Below are 24,714 nucleotides of genomic sequence, written 5' to 3' on the forward strand. Positions count from 1 at the left end.
TTTAGCTTTTAATGAGAATGCTAATAATTAGAAAACTAAATTGTTTTAAGGGTACAAGAGTAGAGAACACAAACTCTGCTCTTCCCTTAAAGATACAACCTCAGCTGTGGCACCTTTCTGCCGTGAACCTTGGAACATGCTCATGGGGCAGGAGGGAACCCACCAGCTGAGTTATCCAAGACAGTTATTTGATGCATTGAAGACAGATTAGAAAGACGATCTAAAAAGCTTACTTGTACTTCTTGTGCAAAATACTTGCTTGAACTCACATGTATTGACCTAAAAACCAACAACAAAGTTATATGTATATATATATACATATAAATATATTACAGTAGCCTTCTGAACAAGTACTGCACTGCAAACATTTTTTTTTCTGAAATCTGAAATCCAGGAAAATCCAAGGTGCAGCAATTTGAAAACACAAGGAATGTACAGAAAGCCCCAGCAGGCTGTTGTACCACTTGAGCCATCCCCCAAACCCGCTGCTATCTTCTCAGCAGCCCGAGACCCCGAGCCTCAGCTTCACCCCTAGCACCACCACGGTGATCCCCGTGCTTGCACTGGGCATGGACACACATCGAATAATGCCTGGATTGGAAACCAGAATGCCAAATCACCTGATTCCATATATTACAGCTAGTTATCTGAAATCATTCAGAACCTGATGAGCCTCATTCCACAAGCAAGCTTAATATACCCGGAGAAATATGATGCCAATTATGAAACCAGTGTTTCTCAGCACTTTGCATGCAAAGAGCAGGAGATAATCGGGGGTCTCCATGGTGACAGCGTTAAGGTAGCTGGGTTACCTGAATGATAATTTCCATCCCTCCGTCTGATCTTCACGGGTTTTTCACTTTTCATCTTTGACTCTGAATTTGTTAGGTTTCTAATGGGAAGGAATTGACAAATATTCTCGTATACCTTAGAGGAAAAGCAAATCTTCTTTCATAGATATTCCTGCAAGTTAATTCACCCTAACAATTTTTGCAGGGCGAGCTGCTCATGGTAGTAGGGAATTTGCCTTCTACACACATCCAGCCAGCTCTAAATTGGACCAGGGACAGGGTAGACAGCACCTTGCTAAGGCAGATCTCCAAAAACTCATAAAAGAAAGCTCCTTCCCCCAAACCATGGCTTGGGGCAGCCCAGCCCACTCCTCCAAGCACAGAGGTCCACTGGAGAGCCCATCGATAACCTCCTGTCTTCTTTATCTCTGCCTGGTTCTCCCACAGCGGCATGAAAAGTATGCCAGGAAATTAATGTGCCTTCCAGCCAGGGCCATCATAATTTGTTACGCCCTTATCCGATTCACATCACATTTTGGAGGAAAATTCCACTGAGATCTCCGAGGAATCCATCACTCCGAGGCAGCACTGACACTCACCGATTTCAGTGAGACGTGCCCGACAGGGCGATAGTGCAGGTCGGTGGCTCCTGAGCATTTTCCTTGTGCTCTTCAGCCCGCTTATTAGGAAAGCTGAGCATTTTGCACTTGGGCTCATTAAAATCTTTGATGCCTTAACCAGTCCTGTCCCTCTCACATTTCGGGTTGTATGGGAATACCCTTGGAAGTCAAAACACAAATCTGAGAGAAATTGCTGGCAGACTGGACCCGTGTCCCGATGTGAGCATTTAAGGGCCTCGGTAACAGGGGACTCCTGTAATTTCGGATGGAAAAGGCAGCAACAGCACACGCCTGTGCTCTAAGCCCACACCGTGCCTTCAGGCTTTGCATTTCCCTCATTCTCCTCCTGGCATCCACAGCACTGCACTGCTCCCTGCCCAAGGGTTTAGCAGGACGGGGCTTCGTTATGTTCTCCGTCCCTGTGCTCGATGCTCTGGTGAGAGGCGCGCTGCCCGGCCACGTGCTGCCGTTCACAGGGAGCAGAGAACAAAAGCGAATGCCAGTTGCTGTGCAATCACCCAATTAACTTCTGTATTTTTGGTTTTAATCTAGTTCTGCTCCTTGCAGAAATAAATACAATAGATCATTAACGCTGATGTTCCTAACACTGCAGTCACCTTCCCCGCCTCTCCTTAAAGTGCTGTGTTATTCAACACCTGGTAGGAGATTTAAAAGCATCTTCTTCATCTGATTTCAAAAATTAGGGCTAAGTTTAGCTTCTGTAGGTAACAATTTCTGCTTAAACTTTAATAAAGAAGTATGTTTAGAATCTCAGGGGCACACTCTCTGCTCATTTGAAACAAATGAGGATTATATAAGGAGGAACACGAGCTACAAATAGGTTTCATAAAATTAATTGGCTCTAAGCTGCAGCTGAGCAGAGCTGAGCCAGCCCAAGTGACAAGTGGCCGCAGCGTGCCCACTCCTCCTGGGCAGCTCTGAGGGCACGGACACCCGAGCTCAAAGCTGAGGCCCTCCTGCGGGCTCTGGCTCTCAGGGCTCAGAATCCCTGGGGACCTGCATGGCTGCACGCCTGGTCCACGGGTCCAATCGTGCCCCACCAATGTCCTGTCCGACCGCCCCGGTACCCTGGCACCACCCCAGAGATTCACATGTTCTTGCAGTATTTCCATCTACGGGCTCCAACATTTTTAAGTTCTGCCTCACCAGAATACCATGGGTGCTGCAGACCAAGCCAGGAGCAGCGTGCAGCGGTTTTGCATCTCACAGAGTCCTTCCCTATTGCTTCTAACGAATACAGAAATTGCAGCACGCACTTAAACATGCAGAAGAGTGTTTAAGCCCACCCGCTTCTCCACCCCAGAATACTCCAGCCCTGACATGGGGCCAGGAGCAGAGGCTCTGCTCTCCTCGTGGAGCAAGCTGCAGCTCTGTGCTGGGAGGATCGGTTACGTCTGCCATGCTCCGAGGAGGTAATGTAAAACCTTTAGCCCGATCTCCCTAGTGGCAGTTAAAGCAACACATATATATACACACACACAATCTATCTCTATATAAAATCTATCTATATATAAAATCTATAAATATTTGTATAATGTATATACAATCTATCTTGCTCACTCATATATATATATATACAATCTTCTAAAATAGCTTGCACCTGTTTTTCCATTGCAGAGCTCTTTATTGACAATGCCTGAGATAAGCATGCTAATTTCTGCTGAGACGTGCATCCCCCCGACTCCCGTCTTCTCTCGGTGCAGGTATCACAAAGCCCAGCTCGAGCTAGGCTCCCAGTACCTTTTTTCTCTTAATTTTTCCTTTCTCTGAAAACTCCATCAACGAAGGAAGTCTGTAGTTCATTAATAGCTACTGAAATTATCCCTAATTTCCCAGCTGTTTTACGCGCTATCATTGACATTTTACTCAACAGCATAATCACCCAGGACAAAAGAGAATTTGTGATAATGTCCTTACGTAATGAACATACCACAATGGCTACTAATGAAATCGGGAAGAAGCAGCATGACCATTTTTCTGTATTCCCCCCAGTTTTTGTCGCTCCTTACAGATCACCAGGGAAGGCTGACACTCTTCCTCTTCGAGTTAAAGCAGCTAGCATCCACAGCAAGCAAAAAGCCCCAAACCCGCATGTAACAAATGGCATTTCTCAAGACGTAGACACTGGAGGAATGACATTTCTCAAGGCATTTCTCAGCTACCAAGTTTAATACATGTAGTATTTCTTTCCAGATAACCCCCCCTACTTGGACGCCCCCGTGACCAAGGACCACCAGGCACAGCGTGTGCTCTGAAGAGCTTCTGGGCAAAAGAGAAGGTTTGGGGTCTGCCCAGCAAGAAAACGAGGCCACAGGGACTGACACGGCAAACCCCGGTGCCAGGTGGTGTCACCAGGCCCTGACAGGACCCAGCTGAATCACGGCACTGAATTATTGCTCATCTCATTAACCTGCATTTAATTGACTAACAGCAACAAACAGCTACTGAGCAAGTGCTGCCTGGGACAAGTCCTCCATCAACCAAAACTCCTCCCATGATTTTTGTTGTCTGAGGGCTGCCCCCTGTTCCTGCGCACTGTGTGTGCTTTACACCGCCTGGAGGAGTCATTAGAGGACCACCCAGTCCTCTTGGGCCCCCTGTAGACCGGGGTTCATACCCAGACATAGCAGCAGTCATCAGCACGTCAATACCAAAAGCAACAAGACGCACATGTGTGCTCTCCATAATCCCACAGCAAGGTTTCAATTCCCCTCTAGTTTTCACAGTGTCTGGGAGACTCGCAACTATTCCGACATGGTTTCTATTTAAAGAAAATGAAACCTTCCCCTGTTGAAAATGTACTATTATCAGGTATCATCTGCTCCTCCGTGCCACCCCCACGCACACCAAAGTAATTGAGAAAGTAGTTGTTGACAGATGACTGTGCACAGAGGCTAACAGACGCCGGCATCACTCCCGTAGGAAAGGGGAGCCGGAGCTGTGACAAACCAGCTGCTGGGAAGCACACTGTCACTCCTGCTTTGAGCTTAGTTCATAGCTGTCAGGCCAGGCGTTCGCTCATGTACCTGCTGTAATAAAATTAGCCAAAATCGTAGCTTCCCCCATAGCATTGCTAATATTTTCATATCTAAATTCTTCAGTCTTAGTGCAAACACATGGCTTTGGCAGATGTTACAGAGGACAAATGGAATAATGTCATGCTGCTTTATACAATGCCCTATCTGGAAAAAAATGCTGTCTATGTGTGTGTCTCAGTGTAAATACACATCATTTAACACTTAAGTAATAAAAATCCAAACATTTTCAAATCCTGCAAAACATCTAACCTGAGGCGTCAAAACTTGGTCGCACGGCTCATAACCAATAGCCATCACACCAAGTGTAACGTTGCTTCCTGAAGCGTGGACTTAAAGGAATATTTAGAAAAAACACTTTGGAAGAAAAGAGTTGTGTAGTCTTCAAGATGCCATTGGGATATGCCCATCCTCGAGGGAGGAGCCAGCAGCCCATGCACCAGCACAGCCTGGTGATCTCACCTGGCACCATCCTGGCCCTGAAACCACATCCAAAGTGCTGGAAAGCAGTGCATTAAAACACAGGGAGGGCATCCTGCACGCTTCCTCGCACAAAGTAGGTGACCCATTTTCCGCGTGTATTTTTGGAGCGTTTCATTTTCTAACCTTTCCTCTCGTGTGACGCCGGGGACAGCCCTGCTAGTGTTTTCCTCCAGTAATGGGCTCGTTCTGCAGCAGCGTGCCATAAAGCCACATGAATTGCAGTCCTGCTCCTGCTAAAGCTAATGGCAAAACCCCTGACGGCTTTGAGGAGGGCAGGACCTGGGTTCAGCCACCTTCTGCTCCAAAGCTAAGAAAGCACACGCTTATTATTGAGCCTCTTCAGACACAGAATGCTATTCAAACACATTTACCGCTTCTGAACGGACGTCTTCAGCTGGAACCTCAGAGACAAGCGCAGAGGGTTTATCTAGTGGTAACAAAAGCCTCGTGGCATTTCTTAGATGGAAAGAAACCCGTGTTTAGCAATTATTCATAGCCTTACACACATTCCTGCAGACAGTCGAGCTGACTTGGCAGACTGAAGCTAATTGGGTTTACAGGAGAATGAAGCTTTGACTGAAGTGCTTCGCTTAAAAAACCCCCGCACCCCTGATAACGTTACTCTCGAGCATGTAAAACAACCACCCCACATATTAGCGAAGAAGAAACGCTGAGTTTTTTATTACTTTACCAACCAAAGACCCACAAGTGAATAATTCTGAAATGTTTGATCTGCTGTATTCTGCTGCATAATTTAGCGGCTGCAGAAGGCTGCACGCGGCTGGCATTTCGGGCTGCTTTTGAAGTTCACAAAAGCCCCGCAGCCACCGGGGGGTGGGACCCTGCTTGGGGTGGGCACCAAACAAAAGATGGGTGGGAAGCAGCTCGAGAGCTAATGCACAAAAAGCAGTTATGAGAAATTGGATAAGGGAAATTAATGTAGCCTCGAGTTTACCAAGTAAATAATTCAGATTCTACCGCGGTGATTTATGAAAATAAAAAGCCTTAACGAGCCCAGCAGGCAGCAGGTGCTTCCATTTTTACATGCTAAGAGCAAAAATAAAAGGGCAGGAGCTTTTGCTTCATTGGGCTTTTCTCCTATTTCATGGTTATAGTTTCAAGTAAAAGAGCTCCAACGTGCCTCAGGGACATGATATGCTCAGCGATTTTGCTCGTCAGGGAAGGGTCACACGAGTGTTGCCTTCTCTGCTTATGCCGTGGCTTTCAATTCCGATGCAGCCACATGGAGAAAGTTTCCAGGTGTTGCAAGGAATTACTGCTTCCAGGGGAAGTTTTACAGAAATAACAGCCGACACGTTTCAGAGGAGAAGGAATATTTCCAATAGCCCTGTGCAGGACAGAACTCAAAGCTGCTCTTGAACATGTGCTCTTCAATCCTTTTCCCAAATTAACACATGCAGAATTACATGCAAGAATTCAGATCACGGACTACATCACACCAACAAGACTGTCTCTGTTGGGAAAAGTCCCAAATAGCCACAGACTATCTACGTTCTTGAAAAAAATGGAAGGACAATGGAGATGTGCAAAGATGACATGAAACAGAAGATGGAAGCTGCACAGGAAGCACAAGAAAGAGGAGATGGGGGAAATGGAAAAACAAACAAATGGAAGTGGAGAGTGACTTTTTACATTGGCAGATAGTAATAAAACAAGGGGGAAAGTTTTAAATTAAAGAGGCGATATTTAGATTAGATGTTAGGAGGAAATTCTTCCCTCAGAGGGTGGTGAGGCCCTGGCACAGGCTGCCCAGAGGAGCTGTGGCTGCCCCATCCCTGGCAGTGCCCAAGGTCAGGCTGGATGGGGATTTGGGCAACCATGGCAGGGGTTGGGCTGGATGGGCTTTGAGGTCCTTTCACCCCTAAACCATTTTATGGTTCTATGAAATGGAAAATGGTGAGCCGAGATGCTTGCAGGAAGCCCACTGACCTGAGCAATTGGTGATGATGCAGGGAAGAAGCCATGCTGCACATCCTCATTGCCATCTAGTTCTGCCCATCTTATTTACTTAGTTTCAAAGGAAACCTCACAGTCTTCAAAGCCGATGATCTCCCCATCTGCCAGCTTTATCAATCAGCATCCACGCTGCACATCAACACCTTTTTCATTGGCTTCCATATGGTTCATTGAATGAAAATGCCTAATTAAGAGGAGAAGATGAGATTTTAGCAAGTAAACCTCATAACTATCTGTGGAGGAAACGTGAGCTGTAGTGCTAAATCACAAGAGGTGGCAAGTACAGCCAGAGAGGCAACTTTGAAGGCAAGAGTATCTCGAGCTCGAGAGATTCAGACTTCAAAATTACCACTTCATGTGCCCTACGTCTGCAGCCTGTCAGCAGGATTTCCCCCGAGAGGCTGAAGCAGGATCCTGGCAGTGCTCACACAAAGCTCTGTCAGATCAAAAAATCTTCCAGGCAGTGATTGCAGATCAGAGCAGCTTACGGCTATTAAACCCAACAATTTGCCACTCTCTAGACGTAAACCGGGACAACTCACTGCACTTGCACTAACAAATGGCACCACTTCCTGAACGCAGCCCCACATGCAATGGGCTGGAAATTCAGATTTGTTTTCTGACAACATGTAAAATAGAATATATGCCCCCCCGAACCCCAACCAGCAGCACATAAAGATGCAGCAGCAGCCAGCACAACACGCAGCGATGTACCAGCGGGGCGGCCGTGCTGCAAATCAGCAGTTCTGAGAGAGGCCAAGGGCAGGAGAAGTGGCTGCTGTGGCTGTAATCATTTGCTGTAGCTCCTGCAGCCCATAAGGGGCCTGCCCTGGCACATCCCCAGCAGCACAGGCTTTTATTGCCTACCTGGTGCATCGCTTAGCGAACTTGCAGCCTTGGAAGGAAAGTGAAATTATCTCGTGAGGCTGAGGAGACAGGATAGGTGTGAATAGACCTGACCTGAGGTGCTTCTTCCCTTGCATCAGAAGGGAGCCTTCCTGCAGGCATTTTTGTGAGCTGGCCACGGTAAATCCTACAGAATGCCTTCAAACCTCCGCAGCAGGTCCATAAGCCAAGTTTCCACCAGCTGTAAAGCACCACTCCCCCGTATCAGGTGAAGGCAGCAGCAAACACAGCCCTGCCGGCCTTTCAAGAGCAGCTTTTATCACCCTGTTTAGTCAGCAGTTCAAGCAGGTGGCTTGCGTGCCTCAGGCGATGGATGAGAGCTTGGGGTGACGTCCCTGGAGGGGCAGAGGTGTGCCTGGCCATGTGAGGACACTCCGAGAGCTGAGGTGACACCGCTGGGACACCACGGGACCGCTCCGTGACGGGGCCTTGTCGTGGCGCCCGGCTGCACCGCCACCAACAGCTGTTGCCGGGGCTGTTGGAAGTCGTTTTGCCAGCCTTAAAAACAAAGAAATAAACTCGCTTTTATGACATGACACATAAACTGCCTGGCTTCTGCTGGGAGCCTAAATTTGGACCGTTGGGTTAATTTGATTGGATGCTAGGAGTGAGGGCATCGTTGGGAGCCACGAGGAGTTTTTCTCCTTGGAAGAGTGGATAACTGAGTCTATTAATCTGACAATGCATTTAAACTGAGTTATTGTGACAAGGGACTTCCATTATCCATTTCATCTAGTTGCAAACTGTCAGAATAAATCTCAGGGGGTTAGGGAAAAAAGCTGCCTTCCTTTGTTTGCTGCTTTATATGCCACAACTGTTTAGATTTGGTTCACTTTGACTCATGATACCGTGTAACCGTACAGGGTGGAAGCTCACTGGAAACCTAGCATAGCAAATGTTAACTTCATGGTCATCAATGTTTTATATTATTATTGGTAATATATATATATATATATTTATTAAGGTGTAAGGACAGCAAAATTTGACCCCCTAGCAGAATCATGGCATTGCCTTCAATGGCCTTTCTCCTTTTACATGTATTTTTAACGATAACTTTTCCTCCCTCTAGAATCAACATCTTCAGAACTGATAAAGTCATTTCCCAATGCTCTGCTTTTCTCTCCCTTGTAAAGCACGTTGAGTTAAATAGCTAAAACTCTCATAACCAGAGATTAATCAAATAAGTTGTAGATGAGTAAGGAATGGTACCATGCTTAAAACATTAAAGTGGCACTCAGAACACTGAGACAATATTTTGATCCTACTGCTGGCTTCTTACGTGCTGGGTGACTCTTGGTTATCAGAAGACAATTCCTTCTTCCCCACTATTTGCTTATTTTTGTAACTGAGCCTGTTTTAGTAAAAGAACAATATTTTACAGTCTTCAGCTCCTTGGCCGAATCCAAGGTGGCAGCAGGCCAAGAAGTCGAGTGGCCAAAGAGGTTGGTGCCACGACCCCCCGACGGCTGAAGATCTGCTTGGGCATGGTGGAGGAGGAGCTGCTTCGGATGGGAAAGCCAGCACCACTCTTGGGCTGCCATGCCAACATGCAAAACTCGCCATAACTTCAGACATGCATGTGCTTACGTGCGTGTAGGTGGCTGGAAGCTGCACAGCGGCGTTTCACAGGAAGAGGGGCTGTGGTATTTACAAGATTTGGTTGAAACAAACAGTCCAGCCACTCCTACTACTTCAAACATATCAAATCTTGGAGCCAGAGGCAGTGACAAAAAAAAATAAAAAAAATCTGTCCATCTTGAAATCTTTTCTACGTTAGGTTAATTTGTTAAAAAGCCTCCAAGAAGAAATAAACGTTGCTACTTCAACTAATTTTAATTCTATCCTCTCAGCACTATTCCTGTGAAACAATGAGAACTCTAATTCATGATCTTCCCCAAAGTCATCGTTTGGTCTCAGGAGGTGGTCGGAAGCTCAGTACAAAATGTCAGTGTCACAGCTTCACAGCTCTGCGCTTGGTTTTGATCAGATCTGGGAAGTGAGAAGGGATGCAATATTCTCATTTCTTTACTGTCACTGCAGAGTATTCATTAGTTTTAATTATTTTTTAGGTTCTAGGGGGAACCATTAAAAAATTAATCACAAATGGAAAGAACAGAAGCCGTATGTGGCCATAAAAAGACAATAAAGCATTTTAAGATACACACTTGTTATGATTTATACTCAAAACAGGACCAGAGGTAGCATATGGCGGTTGCCATAAAATAACATTTATTATAAAAACATGGAGATTTATCTCCAAGCTTGGTTGTATGTAAGAAGCTGCATGTACGTTAACTTATATTCAGATTCCTGCTGTAATATCATTTTTTAAATTATTTTTTTTTAACTGAGCCAGCTTGCTACAATCTCCCACTGTTGTACCTATAAATATTTCCTTTCTGCAGACATTCCCTTCACTGACTTCAGAGGCACTATGCATACGTTGGGGTTCAGACATAAATCAGCTCCCGTTTGGGGGCAGAAACTGTTCACAGCAGTGTGCCTACCTTCCGCCAACAGCCCAGACATCTGCACTGACTTCAGCACAGGACTCCACGTGCCCATAAGGATCCTCTGGTTGATTCAAGGTTTGCTTTGCTTTGCTTTAGCTTCAACATCTCAAACCTAGTAAACTCATAAGGTAACAATTAACAAGGTATTCTTAATTACTGTAAATAAGAAAAAATAGTATGTAAAATTATCACTTTAGCTGCTTCTTGCTGACCAAAAGCTAATGGCAAGGAGGAATGTCAGAAAAAACAGAAAGCTGCAGTGGAGAAATGTCTCCAAGAAGGTGGCACTAATGTTATGACGTATTCCTATCAAAATCTGGAAATCATAAAGTTTTAGTATGTATTTCACTCTTTTTACGCACTACATCTAGAGGAATACAACAGGGTGCACTCCATTACATGAGCAGAAGACATGGGGACAGGAGAGCAAGGTTGGGGTGAGGCTCGGAGTGACACACGAGGTCCCCCACACGAGGTCCCCCACCTGGGGTGAGCAGCAGCTCTGCCACCCGATGGCACGGCACTGCCCGGCACAGCACTGCCCAGTACGGCGCTAACAACATGCCCCAAACAAATTTCCACCACCCAGCATCCCCAGACAGCAAAAGCCAGAGGCAGGACCACCCCTGTCCTGGTGCAACACACAGCTCCTGCTGGGTTTAAATATTCACACACACCAGCTAAGAAAAGTTCCTAGTCCACAGTCCACAACCAAGTCCTGCTTTCAGTAAAAGTAAATACAGTTTTTAATTCAGCAGAACCAGACTAAAGTGGAACTGCCTCAAGAAGTGACCCACAGAAATAAATGAATGCTGGGCGGTCAAGATATCGAAATGTCGCAAGACTCTCCTCATTTATTTAGCATCCAACTCAATATTTTTAATTCCCCCAAGCCAGTCCAAAGCAACCTACACTGATATCCTTAAATGTCAGAGCAGAAACAAGCCAGGCTGGCACAGGACTCGCCTGCCGCCTGGGAGCGAGGCCGGCTTTAGAAATGCAAAACCAAGAGCTGCTCGCAGCGGTGGCACAGGTGTCTCAACCCCCTTCCCTGCAAGCTGTGCAGGCAGAAAGGTCACTGGGTGCCTGGGCAGAAATGCACAGCCTCTCCTCTGCGTGGAACAGCGCTCGGGCAGCAAACCCAGCCTGCCGGCCTCGTGCTGCCTGCTGAGTGCGGGTGGAATTCAGCTCGAGAGTTTGAGCCGTGGCTGTGAGAAGCGATGGCTCCTGGCGCCATGAGACGAAGCACTGCAGGGCAGAACCACACCGCTCACATGGCAAAGCAGCACGGGAGTCTTCCCCAGCAGACAAGGATTCCTTCCCAAAGGGATCTTCCTTCCAAAGCAGACAGACTTCAAGCCATCCTATCTACCTAGTCTAAAAAAATATGAGAATAAAGAAAAGCAACACCCAGCAATGGGTATCATCTGCCACTTGCTGTTCCTGGCTGCATAGTCTACTCTTTTTTCCTCTCCAGTCTAGCTGTGTTGGATGTCTGGAAGACAAAAAGGTCAAAGTTGTACAACAACTGCTGTCTCCTCTCCTTCCCGACGGCCCAACAAAAACACAAGAGGTGGGTTTCCAATTTTTTAAAGGAAAGGGAACCGTTCCACCTCATCTGAAGGCTTCTTAGAAGCTTTCATAAACCCAGTCCTTGCACCACACACAAAGACATTATTTTTTATTTCTCCTATTTCTGTAGAGGTTACAAGTACCTGAGCATTTCCTCAGGGAGCTTTCTCCTCAGCTGGCACTGAACTTCTTCATACTCATGTCTGCTGGCTAAAGACCATGGAGTGCTCACGAAGCAGGGCTGGAACACCTTCCCATCCAAGAAATGCCCACACAGCCAAATACCAACCAAGACATCCCTTCCCAGAAACAGGTTTTCATTTCTCCTCACTGTGGCATGCTAAGATGAGTTTGATGAAACCAGAAAGATTAGCGGCACTTATTCCAGACTATTCCACATGGCTCCTGCATCGTGCTGTGAAACTCGTGGTAGGTGCCAGCACAGATGTAGCATTTAAACACAGAGCAGATCCAGGCGTGAAGGGCAGTGACAGACATATTTATGGAAGGTACACCCAAATGAATCACATCTGATATCATTTTTCTTCCTTTGGCGTAATTACAACCAGCTTTAACATAACGTGAGCTTTTTTTGAATGGGGGTATTTATTTCAGTTAAGTAATATAAAGCATCAGATCTGAAAAGTGCTGTAGGCAAGGGATTTGGTTATTTAGAATTATTCTGCACTGGAATTACTCTGGCTCCGTAGTCCTATATTGTACTCAGACATTATATGAAATTAAGCACAACAGGGAGAAAGAATCAATCAGTCCTGGCTAAGGAATTGAGATAATAATGACTCATTTGACGGGATTGCTCTGGAAAATTAATAATGACGGTGGTAATTACTAACCTGGGATAGCTGCAGTGCTCATTATTCTCCTCTTACTCCACTGAATGTTAAGTATTATGAAGACGTTTGTTAGAAATGCGGTCTTGTCCACGGGCTTTCAATCACAGACAAGGGCTCTCCGAGAGGTCTGAAATCTGTCCTCCTTTTACACTCACTGGGAAACAACCCCCAGGCAACTGCAGTATGTGATATATGGCACAGAGGGCCACAAATACGATATTACTTGCAAGCCCGATCCATTACAGCTCTGCTGCCTTTGCTTCCCTTGACCCAGCACCTCCAATGGGCAGGGAAGAGCTGACACATCTCTGTGGACACTCATTTCATTAACTGCTTTATCACCTGTGCCAACGACCAGTCTTCCTGCTGCCCACCAGCCCATCAGCCCAGCTCCTCGGGCAGCGAGGTGAGCCAAAGCCAGGAACGGGACAGGGCTCCCTCCTGGTGCAGGGCAGCAGCCGAAGAGGAGCTTCTGGGGATGGAAGGCATGCTGTAACATAACCGGGGAGAGATATTAGGCTCTAAAAAGCTGAGAGTGACTAAAAATAAGAGCGTCTCACAGCTGTGCTTTCAAACATCTGTTCCACGCCCCACAGAGTGCACGCAGCACTTATTTATATTTTAAGTGGATCAGCACAGTGTTTACCTTATGTTGAAGAGCGAGCGATGAAAGCGAATGCCCTGTAGCATGCAGGAAGAGGAATAATAATAATAATAATTTAAAAAATAGTTCTTCTATAGCAATGTTAAAAAACAATTCTTTACTGATGTTGAAGGAAAACAAATTTTTAGTTTTCTGAGCAAGGCAGAGCTTCCTTACAGCAGCAGTTATCCTTCTTGACCAAGGAATTCTGGACTCCTTGTCCAAAGGCCCTTGCCAATTACTCCCTTTTTCCTGCCAAATACTTCTTTTCCCAGCTGATTTAGCCCCAAATTGCTTTCAGCACTATGCAATGGGCTCTTTTAAGGACCCTATCTGCATGTCCCTGGTGTGTTACTTTAATCACTCCACACACACCATAACTCTGTCACTGATCCCATCTTTTTCTGTCAAGATGGTCAAACACGCAATTTTTCCAGAGGGATTCACAGACTTAAATGTCAAGAAAAGGGGCCGTGAGCTCTGCTGGGGTAAAGGGAGATGCTGATGATTTCTATCTGCAGTCTCTGCCTTCAGGTTTCTTGTTCAGCTCCTTGACAAACCCGCTGTCACTCAGGCTTGTCCCAGCACCCTGCATACATCCAATTATCCGGGTACAGCACGGCTTGACAAAAACAATCCATCCCTACAATCCAAACAACCCCTTTAGATTAAAAATCCACATTTCTGTTAAACCTCTCTTGCCCTGCGGCCAGGCCAGACGCTGGCACCTCAACGATATGGGACTGCACCCTCCAAAGAAGTGGGATTTGGGCTGGGGCTCTCCAGGGCTGGTGCTGCATGCATCGAGGGGTTTGTGTGGATAACCTCAGCAGGACTGAAGAAATACCCAAACAGGCTACATTTGCAAACTTCCCCTGCTGTGTTAGCCCTGCTCACTCCCCAGTATTGAAGAAATAACCATAAATAAAGCTCACCTTGTGCATTAGGAGGTGTCACAGTATTTAAGAGAGGAGGTTGGTGAAATTAAACGAGATGCACGCAGTCATCAGTAACCCAGGAATTACGAAGACCTTGCAACCATCAAGACAATGTGGCCAGAGACCCATCCATGAATCCTAAGACTCAGCAAGTCTCTGTTGGACCAACTTTGTGCTCTGCATCTGGTCCTCAGAGGAAATGTATGAGCGCAGTCACACCTGGGCGCCAGCAGCCTTCCATAAACCATTTACAGAAATCTCTCTGGCAGCAGCAGCATTTCCATTTCCTGAAGGATTCACGAGCAAATGGAGTTAGCCCGAGGAACTCAGGGGACACGGTCACACAGGACATGGAGCCTTTTTGAGTCTCCCTGTAAGGTGTTGTACAGAGCTGCCTCTTACAAAACACTCCTAATTATTAGTTTTCCCAACAGAAAAGGACGTATCTGGGAATCTGACTTTGACTATGAGTACTAAAAATTGAAGATAACTGGCCTGAATACCTGAGAAATCTGTCCGCTTGGAGGCAGGGATCCTGAAGCAGGGATGAGCACAGCAAATGCCTTTTGCATCTTATCTGAACTACAGGAACATGTTAAAACGCAGGTTCTGCTCACAGCTGCGCTTAGCACAAGACTGAAATAGTGATCTCTGTAGTCACTTCCACCTGGAGGATGTCACCTGCAAGCACGTTTCAAGAGGAAGCCCAATTTTAGTAAATTTATGATTGTGAGTGACTGCAGCGCTTGACATGATCCATGTCTGCTTTGTGCATTTCCTGCTTCAGCAGAAACAAAGGTACCGAATTTCTGTTCAGAAGTGCGTGCAAGCTCAGAGAGTTAATTATTGTAATTATCAATTCAACAGACTCAGAATGCTAATCTATTATAAAGCGGTCCGTTAATTGGTGTTAAACTGTCATTAGGCTGCCATTTCCCATGTTATCAAGCTGACCCGAAGCAGAGCAGAGCTGAAAAACCAATCCATTCCTCATTTCTGACAAAGGCTGATTACTGATTTGGAGAAGAAGAAAAAAAATTCTACATACCTGGAACTGAAGTAGTTCTACCAACGAAGGAAAACATCGTTGTGCGGCTTTAAATTCGGGATTTAAATTCCTTTGGTACCTGCAGGGGAGGCAGAATTAAAGACTGGAGTGAACACCAACGAAAGTGATGCTCAGCACCTTACCTGCCCAAGGATCACTCGGATGTCATCTGGAGCAGTCCCTGGGGAGGTTCAGGAACCAGGCAGGTCCCAGCCGGGTCCTCCTGCACCGAGCTGCCTGCCTTCTGCCAGCCCGGGGCTGCCAGCCTGGGTTCAGTTCCCAGCAGAAGTGCAGGCAGAAGTTTGGCTTCCTCACCTCTGAGAGTTCAGTGATAAAACCCCGGTGCCCGGGAGGGCAATAAACTTCAATTTAAGTATGTCGCAGGGAGGAGAGACTGCATTTAATTTCAAGCTATTATCGGGCAAAGCAGCGCTGCTGGCTGCTCTCCCCAAAAGCCGCCGTGGCCCGACCTGCCGGAGCGCTCCTCGGGTAGTTCCCGTGACCGGCATTTCTCTCTGCTAACATTTCTTTCTTTTTGTTTTATTAAGCAGCCAACTTTAAAAGTTCAGGGGAACTCACTATGACCTTTTGGAAGTCCAGAAATGATTCACTGCCTGAAAACAATTTCAGTATGGAGCAGCCTCTGAAATACTTATTCACCCGAATATTCCCTGGCTCTCCCTGAGACAACCCGCGGTGCCCATCTGGGCATCCCCTGCAGCAGGATGCAGGGCAGAATTTTCAGATCTGACAGATGGGTACGAGTTTGAACAGGGAGCAGTGAATTTCCCATATGCTAATCAGAACCTCTTGGTGCTCAGGTACCCTTAAAATCTCGTCTAGGATGTTACATAGGAGAAAAGCCTGTGGAAATGGTGACCTGCCTTTACCTGACACCCTTTCCTCCATGTTTTAGAAATTGCTAGGATAACAAACTTTGTCATTTGGGATTATTTCCAGTTCTTTTTGCTTGTCTTCATACTCCTTGCCAACGCACAGCTGTTGTTCTAGCCCATTTATGTTACTTTTCACTTTCCTTCCAGCATCCCTCCATCACCTGCCTTTGCACATTGAAATACCAACCAGAGCACTGAAGAAGAACAAAAAGCAAGAAGCTAGGATCTTGATACTCTTTCCTAGAAGTGGGAATCCATCAGATTCAGATGTCTTTCACTACCGATGGCTATTATTCCTCCATCCAGGCTTTTCTGAGACACCTGACTATTTGTCACTTTCTCTCCTTACAGTGGCAGAATACCTAAGTATACCTGCGTGGGCCTCATTTCTCCTTCACCACAACAATTGTGCGAACCTTCAGCTATCTGATACCCTTTACTGCCACACAGATGCTCATCCACAGGAAATTCCCATTTATTTCAATCTGTAGGACCCAGCTACACTGATAAACCGATCCCTGCGGCAACAAGCCATCCCATTCCCGTTCTGATAACAGATAAGCAAGAGGCCAACATCACTTCTGTGCAGAAAGCCTAGCCCACAGACTGCCCACCTAGCAATATGACTTCTTTGTCAGCATCCTCCAGCTGAACTGGAAGCCAAATTAATTCTCGGAGCAGACAGATACCTCTTCAAAGAGCTCGAGTGCCGATCACCAGCACTGTCTGTCAGCTCCTCTCTCTGAATAATTTCCTTGGCAGTAGCTGCACAGAACCATACGAACCTAAGCAACTTTTGCATGTCGTACTGAGCATTATGCGACGGTGCCGCTGACCGTGGGGCTTTGGCAGGAGATTGGAAAAGCAGCGGTCCCCAGCTTTTCCTTGGCCTGCCCTATCACAGGCAGAATTTATTGTTGCTGGGAAACTGTTGCTGGGACATTCACTGGGCATTTTGTTTTGCTTATCTCTTACTCTTCAAGGTGCTACGTGCTCCCTGGCTTTTATCTAATTCCTTCATTACTATTCCATCCATTGCTTACACCTCTGCAGTTCCTCCAGTTGCCTTCATGTGATCTTGCTGCTTTATTTTGTGCTACTGACTTCAAAACCTGCTTGACTGAGTGTTCTTTTAACTGCAGTGAAGGAGAAATAAACCTGTGCAGATGGAAACCTGGCTCATCTGCAGTTCACCAAAGTGGGCTCTGCAAGGTCGCTGCTAGAGGAATCACCTCGTTAGGCCTGGAGAAGACTGCTGGGCGCGATGGCAAGGACAGCTGTGAAACTGAGAAATGCCCACTAGAGCCTCCTCTGCGCTTCAGTCACGTTTGGTTTTACTTCATTTTGTTGATATGTACTGACGTGGTCCAAAATGGATACAGAGACAAAGACCAAAGGCAAGTTTTTGCTATTTCAGGACATAGAGATCTTGCTGAGGATACCCAGAGGGAGGGACTCCTGCAAGTACTGTTCTTTGAGAGAATGAATAAACGAGAAAAATGTCATTGCATTGAGCTGAAATTTGTCCTTAATTACTTTAAGACCGAAACCTAAATAAAAAGCCATCCACAATACCATTAAGAAACTGTTTTCATACAGGTAAAATAACTAAAGCCTATCCTTGATATCTTGGTTTGCGATGGACTCGTTGCTAGTGACTGTGCCCAAGTGCTAACTCTGCTGCTTACTGGAAAAATGGCAATGGGAGAATGCCACAAGGCACGGCATATGAGCATTATTTCTATTTTCTAAATCTTTCAGTCAAAGATCGACAGCCCTCCTTTAACATAAGGCATGCTACGAGCACCGGGATCTCTCATTTCCTGGATGGCTGGTCAAGACTCACAGTTCAGCAGATGCGCATAGTAAGTGAGTTCCTTCTGCACTGAATAAACGTCCTGCCTCACAGGCATTTGCTTTTGATACTTAGCTGGATCGGCTTGTTGGGAGATCAGAGCTAGAGAAACTCACAGGACTGCCTTGCTTCTGTTTCCTATGGCAAGAAGTTGGGTGCTAATTTAAAAAAAAGGAAAAAGAAAAAAGAAAAAGTTGGCTTTTAAATGGGGTGTGTGGGCTGGCAGCCTTATGCTTGCAAAGGCATGCAAGGCTAGAGGCAGTGGTTTTTATTTTTAAAAGTAAACCCAAAAGGTCCGCTCTCTGTTCTCATCAACATAAGTGCTGTAGCGTAGTTCCTGATTAATGACTGTGTCCCAGCTCCTGCTGAAGGTGACAACAGTTCCTGCAGCCCTATTATTTTATAATTTCAAGTACCCAGTGAGTCTTTTTTCACATCAGGATACCAGATCCAGTAGCATCATCTATTGCACTGCAAACTCTTGTAAGGAGGCTGGTGGAGCAGCCCAGTCAGACAACCCCGAGCTTCCCGTGTAGTTAATTACTGCTGACCGCTCCATCTACTTTGTCATTACCGCAGCAGTGCCATGGCTTCTCTCTCAAATACATTGATGGAAATGACATATTTTGTACATGTTGTAAGAACCCATAAGAGTCCCTGAGTTGTAAGCTGCTCCTCTCTAACTTGGCTGTTCCTGTTGCGATGCTGGGTTTGTCTCTGCAGACCAGTACCAGACTGTTTAAATTACTTTCTTTGTGCCTAGGACTAGCTCATTTGTGCCTTTATCAGGACTTATCTATCTGGATAAGGAGCAAAGCAAGGCATGAATTTACAGAGTGCTACTTCTCAGCAGTAATTCTCTTTGTGGGTGCTCCTAGTGCACCTCACTGAATGCAAGCCTGTTCACTTCCAAGAGGAGCGAATGCCCTGCACATACCAAACACGTACAGAAACCACAATCCCTGCATCCTCTACAAAGACAACAGCAAAAAGGCAATTTAGAGCTGGGGGGAGTCACCTCCTAAATGTTGTCCTTCCCCATTTGCTCCTTTTGCACCATTTGCTCTCCATTTGCTCTCCGTGAGCACTAGCCCCTTAATTAAAACATTTAGTTTGCAGCGAGCCCAGCTTACCTCTGCAGCGCAGCAGCTCCTGCTCCACCCAGCCAATGTTCACTGGGAACTGGGATGGGGAGAGCAGGGTGGCCACCGGTCAGCCCCCGAGGCCCGGCAGACTGGTGGTGACTGGGAAGGCCCTGGCCATCGCCAGCTCCACTAATTGTCTAAATTCACTCATTTTCTTACAGCGCAGGTAGGCGAGGAGCCCAAGTAAATGGCTGGGGCAGAGTATGCACAGCCCTTTAATGCAGGCAGGCTGTAAAATTACAGGCTAGCTTTTAAGAACCGTCTGGCCTCCACAATTATATTTTTTCAAATAGTAATTTCCTAATTAACAATTTTTGCCCTTTGAAGTCTTGCACTGGCAAATTATTATTTTTTCTTTTCTTTTCTGATGACAGGGAGATTATTTATCCCATTTCTTTCCCTAAAGATCTATTTTATGTTCCAATGAACAATGGTAAGAGCAGAACAATAGAAGCAAAACCACAGTTACCCCCTACCCAGATCAGAGAGAAATATGTCTTTGGCACCTGCTGGCAATTAATCCTCAGCATGCATGAATTTACAATTAGTAGCACTCCGGTAATGGGATTTGAGGTGTGATTCCAGCTGTCATTAACACTGCCCTCTGTGTCCCCGGGCCACTGGAAGTGCCCAAATCCTGCTCAGCGCTGGGACGGTAAGATGGTGAAGGAAGAAAAGGGTTTCCTCTCCAACCTTCCCATTTCTTTTACAGCATCAAGGAGGAACTTCTCTCTCCCCAGTAAACATTTGGGGTCCCCTTTTGGCATGCGCCGGGTCTGGACCCCTTAACTAAGTTCCCCTGCCTTCACTGCCAACTTTCCTGCTCAACAGAGAAAAGCAGCTTTGAGTCCAGCATTCTGCTGGAATGTAACAATAACTTGATTCTGCCCATCTGAGAATGTTTCTGTGCTGCATGAAATGAGTCAGCTGTGCCCAGTGTAGAAGACTGAAAAGAAATATTGTATAGAAACATTATAAAGAACACTGTTCTTTGAAGTACTTGATGGCATTTGAAAGCCATCTAGTGCTTTAGAGGACAGTACTTTGTGAAGTATTTCATGAAGTAATAGCTCTAAAGTTCCTTTGAAATATTTCTTACTTGCTATTAAATCCTGGAATTTTGGAAATTAATAGTTAGAGAAGCTTTGATGCAAAAATCTCTGAATAAAACAAATTCTGAAGGCTATTTTCACACTAAGTTACGTTAAAACTTTCCTTTAACTCCCTTGTTACTTTCTGGGATGTGCATTAAATTATCTTAAATGCTAAGAATAATATTATACCAAATAATTGCAAAAAATGACTTCCTGATTTTTCCCCCATTAACACACTTAGGTCTCTCGGTGCTTTCTAGTGATCTTTAAATAAACATTGTTGGGTTACTAATTAGCATGACAGACAATAGATTCACATTTCATGGGCAATTTCATGGGCAATTTCATGGCCGGGCAGCCCACCTGGGACAGGAGGCACGTTCTGCTATTTTCAGCAGGTATCCAAGCATCTCTGAGAAATGCATCTCCTTCAAGCATCATCTCCAGCACCCTGTCAGTGCAGCACCCTGTCAGTGCATTTTTTGACTAATTGGTGGCAGCCGATGGGCCTGAATCTTCCAGTAACCTGTGTAAGGGCTTAGAGGGGAGGTCTCACACGGGAGGGCACGGGAAGGACGTGCTGTAGGGGCAGCAGCAAGCAGGGACGTTGGGCGTGCGGTGGGTAACGATGTGCACTGCACCACCGTCACCAGGAATTCCTTATCTTTCTTTCTCAGGGCAAGTTTCTCTTGTCCCTCCTCAATTACGCTTCATTTGTTCTTATTGCAAAATTTAATTCGAGGCAGTTGCTTGGCAGATGGGTTAAAGCATTTTTGTTATGTTTCAAGCAAGGGAAGACAAAATGATTACTGGTGTGGTGTGTGAACACCCGGTTTGCTGCAGGAGGGGAGCTGATCCCGGTGGCAAGCTGCAGGCTGAGTTTTGGGGCACACAGCACCCAGACCCTGCTCCTGCCCTGGCCCTCAGCAATGACAGGCAGCATCCACAGCACCAGGTGGGGAGGGAAACGCCTTCCGCAGGGCCTCTGTGCTGCTGTCAAAATGGTTAAAATAAATAAAAACAAATAATACAAAGTGCCCCGGGCAGGTGCTGAGCAGGGGGGAGCCTCACCTCCCCACAGGGCAACCAGGTGGCGGGCAGGGGAACAAGTGCCACCCCAAAACCGTATCCTGAGTCCAGAGGCAGCAGGTCCCCGAGCAGCTGAGCCCAGCAGGGACCCCGGAGAGCTCCCTGTCCAAGCCCTGCTCACAGCCCAGGGCCAGGCTGAGCATCTCCAAAAAAGATGCCACAATATCTCAGAGCTAAAAATAAAAATACACCAAACCACACAATGCTTTAAAGGAATTAAAAGAGTCATATGGGTGGACACAGGACCCTGAGCTCCCTTGGGCAAACACCTATCCCTGCCTTGGCCATGCCATTGCCACAGAAACCCATTACTGTACAGCTCCTGGTCCCAAACCCCCTGCAAAACCTCCGCTGACACTACCAAAGCCAATCTCTGCACATGGGGCCCTGGGAACACCTCCCCACCCCGCTGCAGCCCAGAAGATCGGAGCATGGAGAGCTGCAGGCTGCTGAGCCAATACAGCCAGATCTCCTACACGGGGCTTGGGTCACTTCTATCAGATGCATTGCAGGCAATCTTTCATTTTATATCCCTATACCTGTATATGAAAATAACATTATCGGCATCATTTTCTGGGAACATGCCTATCCTCAGTGTGCTAGATAAAGTGAATATTGTATTGATGGAAAAGAAATAAGAACATATTAAAGGAAAATCTATAAATGCTTTAAAATTTCATCTTTCAGCCTTCCGCAGCTCCGTTCAGGCAGGCAGTCACGGCCCCACGAGCCCTGATGGCAGGCATGCTGTGGAGTGGAGCCAGCCCCGTGTCCTGCAGGAGCTGCAGAGCCTCGCACCACAGGCAGCAGGAGCCCAGCTTCCCGTGGGGACGCCAGCACCTTCCTGGGGCCTGGCACCAAGCACCAAAGGGAGAAGCTGAGGTTTTGTATAAGCCAGACCTACCATAATAAAAAAGTAACGTTCGTTCTGGCTGCTCAGGATTGGCCCACTGCAATGCCCACCGCCAGCTGTAGGAGGGGACAGGCAAAGGAACCCCCCAGCCTTTTCCTAGTTATTCAGGTAGATAAACCTTGGCTTGCCTCACCTTTTTCAGCTGGAGGTGCTCAGCATCATCCCCATTTTGCAGACGAGGAGGATGGTTTTCTTTGTCCGTGTTTACCTAAACATCCTGGAGATGCAGCGGTGGATGCAAGAAGATCGGTGCCGCTCCCTGTCACTTGCCTTCTTCTGCCTTGTGAAAAACGGAGCTGTTCCCAGCTGCAGCACATCACACCGAGGGTATGGTGCTGGAGCAAGGCAGGGCATGGAGCTGCAAAGCCCTGGCACAGCGAGGTTTCCGCCTGCAATGAGTGGTGAGATCTGGGGGAGCTGCCCCGATGCGGGGGCTCACCTCTGCCGCGCTCACTCGAAGTCCAGGAGACGTGCTGACAGTACGGGCTTTCGTGTAGGCCAGCTGTCAAAAATGGGTCCAGAATTAGGTTAGTGAGGCGATGTTTACACGCAGAATGACGTGGCCTGGTTTTCTGAAGCACTGAACAGCCATCTCAGGAGTTCCCTGGTGGGGAAGGAAGCTTTATTTTCGGCACCTTGTTTTCTAGGGCTGCCCGCACCAGCTAGCCGGAGCTGCCGCGCCATTAACTCCCTTATACAAGCCTCTCATGAATAAGCACTATTTTCCATATGTGCAGCTACAGGTTTCAGAACTGAGGTGGTTTTTAGCGAGGTAGGCCTCAGAAATTATCAATTAATGCTCCTTGACATTCTGTAAGTAGGTTAATTTACATTAAGCCTGCCACAGGTAACTGTGTAAGATAACCTGGAGCCTCAGCCATAAACCAAAAAGACTTATGCAGTTCAGGGGTATTATGGCCGCTTTTTATCTTCTTTTTGACATAATACACATTGTGTATGCAACGCGGTGAAGATAAACACATATATAAAGCAGGCAATTACCTCAGCTCACGTAGACTTTCATATTTATGACCACTTGCAGAGGCTTCATATAATTCATTTACTTCAGGTGCTTGAGAAAAATATGTCATTACAACCCCCCGAGCCAGACAAGGAGGCAGGTATCAGGATTTGCTGCTATCCAGCTAAATTCACCCAAAATGACCACGCAGGGTGGTGGGGGCACAGCCAGGTACAGAGATGCTCACTGCCAGAACGTGGTGGGGAACGTGCCCAGGACACGTCAAGGAGGGGCTTGTGTTTGATTTTAGAGACCCAAGCCCAGCACAGGCCCCACCAGCCCTCCCCATGGCTGCAGGCCCCTGCCACCATCCCTGCCAGCCCCGCCAGCCCCTTTGGGTAACAACAGGGTGGTGTTTCCCCAGACACACCGCCCCTTGAAATTACCACTGATATCAGCACACTGCGTATGGCTAATCAGGGGCAATTAAGGGCTAATTACTCGCTCTCTGTTGTGCTGGCTGCCGGCGCTCACGCCGGTGCGAACGAGCAGTGGGAGGGCAGGTGAGCCTACTGGTTTGATTTCCTATCATTTCACACCTGATTTGATCTGATGCAAAACAGGGAAGGCAGTAAAGAATCAAATCAGAAAACCCATTTAAAGTGGAGGATTATGAGAGAATGCAGCGCTCCAAACGCAGCGTGTCACAGCCTCTCAGTTAGACTGGGATCCGCCTGTCTGCCTCGAATCCCAAGCACATGAAGGCTGCACACGCACACGTCTGTGACTTGACAGCACGCTGAGCTCTAGAGGAATGTTTAGCAAATGCAGTTTTTGACAGATATTTCCTGAAATCTGAAACATTTTTGCATCTTTAAAAATCAATATCCGTGCTACTCCATAATGAATATGAGCAATTACTTCAGGGAATAAAACATGCTTTTTCCTTCTTCCTCCCCTCTGCCCCCCACCTCCCCCTGAAATAAAATAAAATAAAATAAAATCCCAGGAAGTGGTAACAAATGAATTACACAAACCCAAAGAGAAAACCCAAAAGAGAAGGGCTGTTCTACAAGAAGCACAGGTGACACCCTGAAATTATACCACTGCAGGAAAGGACAAAGGGGGGATAAATTAAGCACTTCAATCTGTAAGTAAATTTTAAAGTAATCTGATTACAACAGCTCCCACTAGCACCACTCCATTGCAGCATGGAACAAAATCAATAGAAAACATCAACATTTCCATTTTGTTTAGTGATTTTGTAACTCAGCCATGAGAACTGGCGTTTCGCTTACGGCTTCACCAAGAGGGGGCCACGACTAACCTGGCTAGAGCTTCCTAAACCGATGTATCCAAG

The 24,714-nt window shown here is 46.6% G+C and overlaps 1 long non-coding RNA gene across 1 annotated transcript; it reads right to left on the minus strand.

The window, feature by feature from the left end:
• Positions 1–422: 422 nt before the first annotated feature.
• On the minus strand, positions 423–23,768 carry LOC118173293. The gene is made up of 8 exons (XR_004754112.1): positions 23,458–23,768; positions 22,527–22,997; positions 15,402–15,480; positions 14,351–15,034; positions 13,115–13,453; positions 10,341–10,458; positions 6,901–7,111; positions 423–892 (listed from the first exon to the last, which is right to left on the minus strand). It is a non-coding gene; the product is annotated as an uncharacterized LOC118173293 (long non-coding RNA).
• Between the last annotated feature and the right edge of the window lie 946 nt (positions 23,769–24,714).

This window comes from Oxyura jamaicensis, chromosome 12, assembly GCF_011077185.1.
Source record: "Oxyura jamaicensis isolate SHBP4307 breed ruddy duck chromosome 12, BPBGC_Ojam_1.0, whole genome shotgun sequence".
Classification (NCBI taxonomy): domain Eukaryota; kingdom Metazoa; phylum Chordata; class Aves; order Anseriformes; family Anatidae; genus Oxyura; species Oxyura jamaicensis.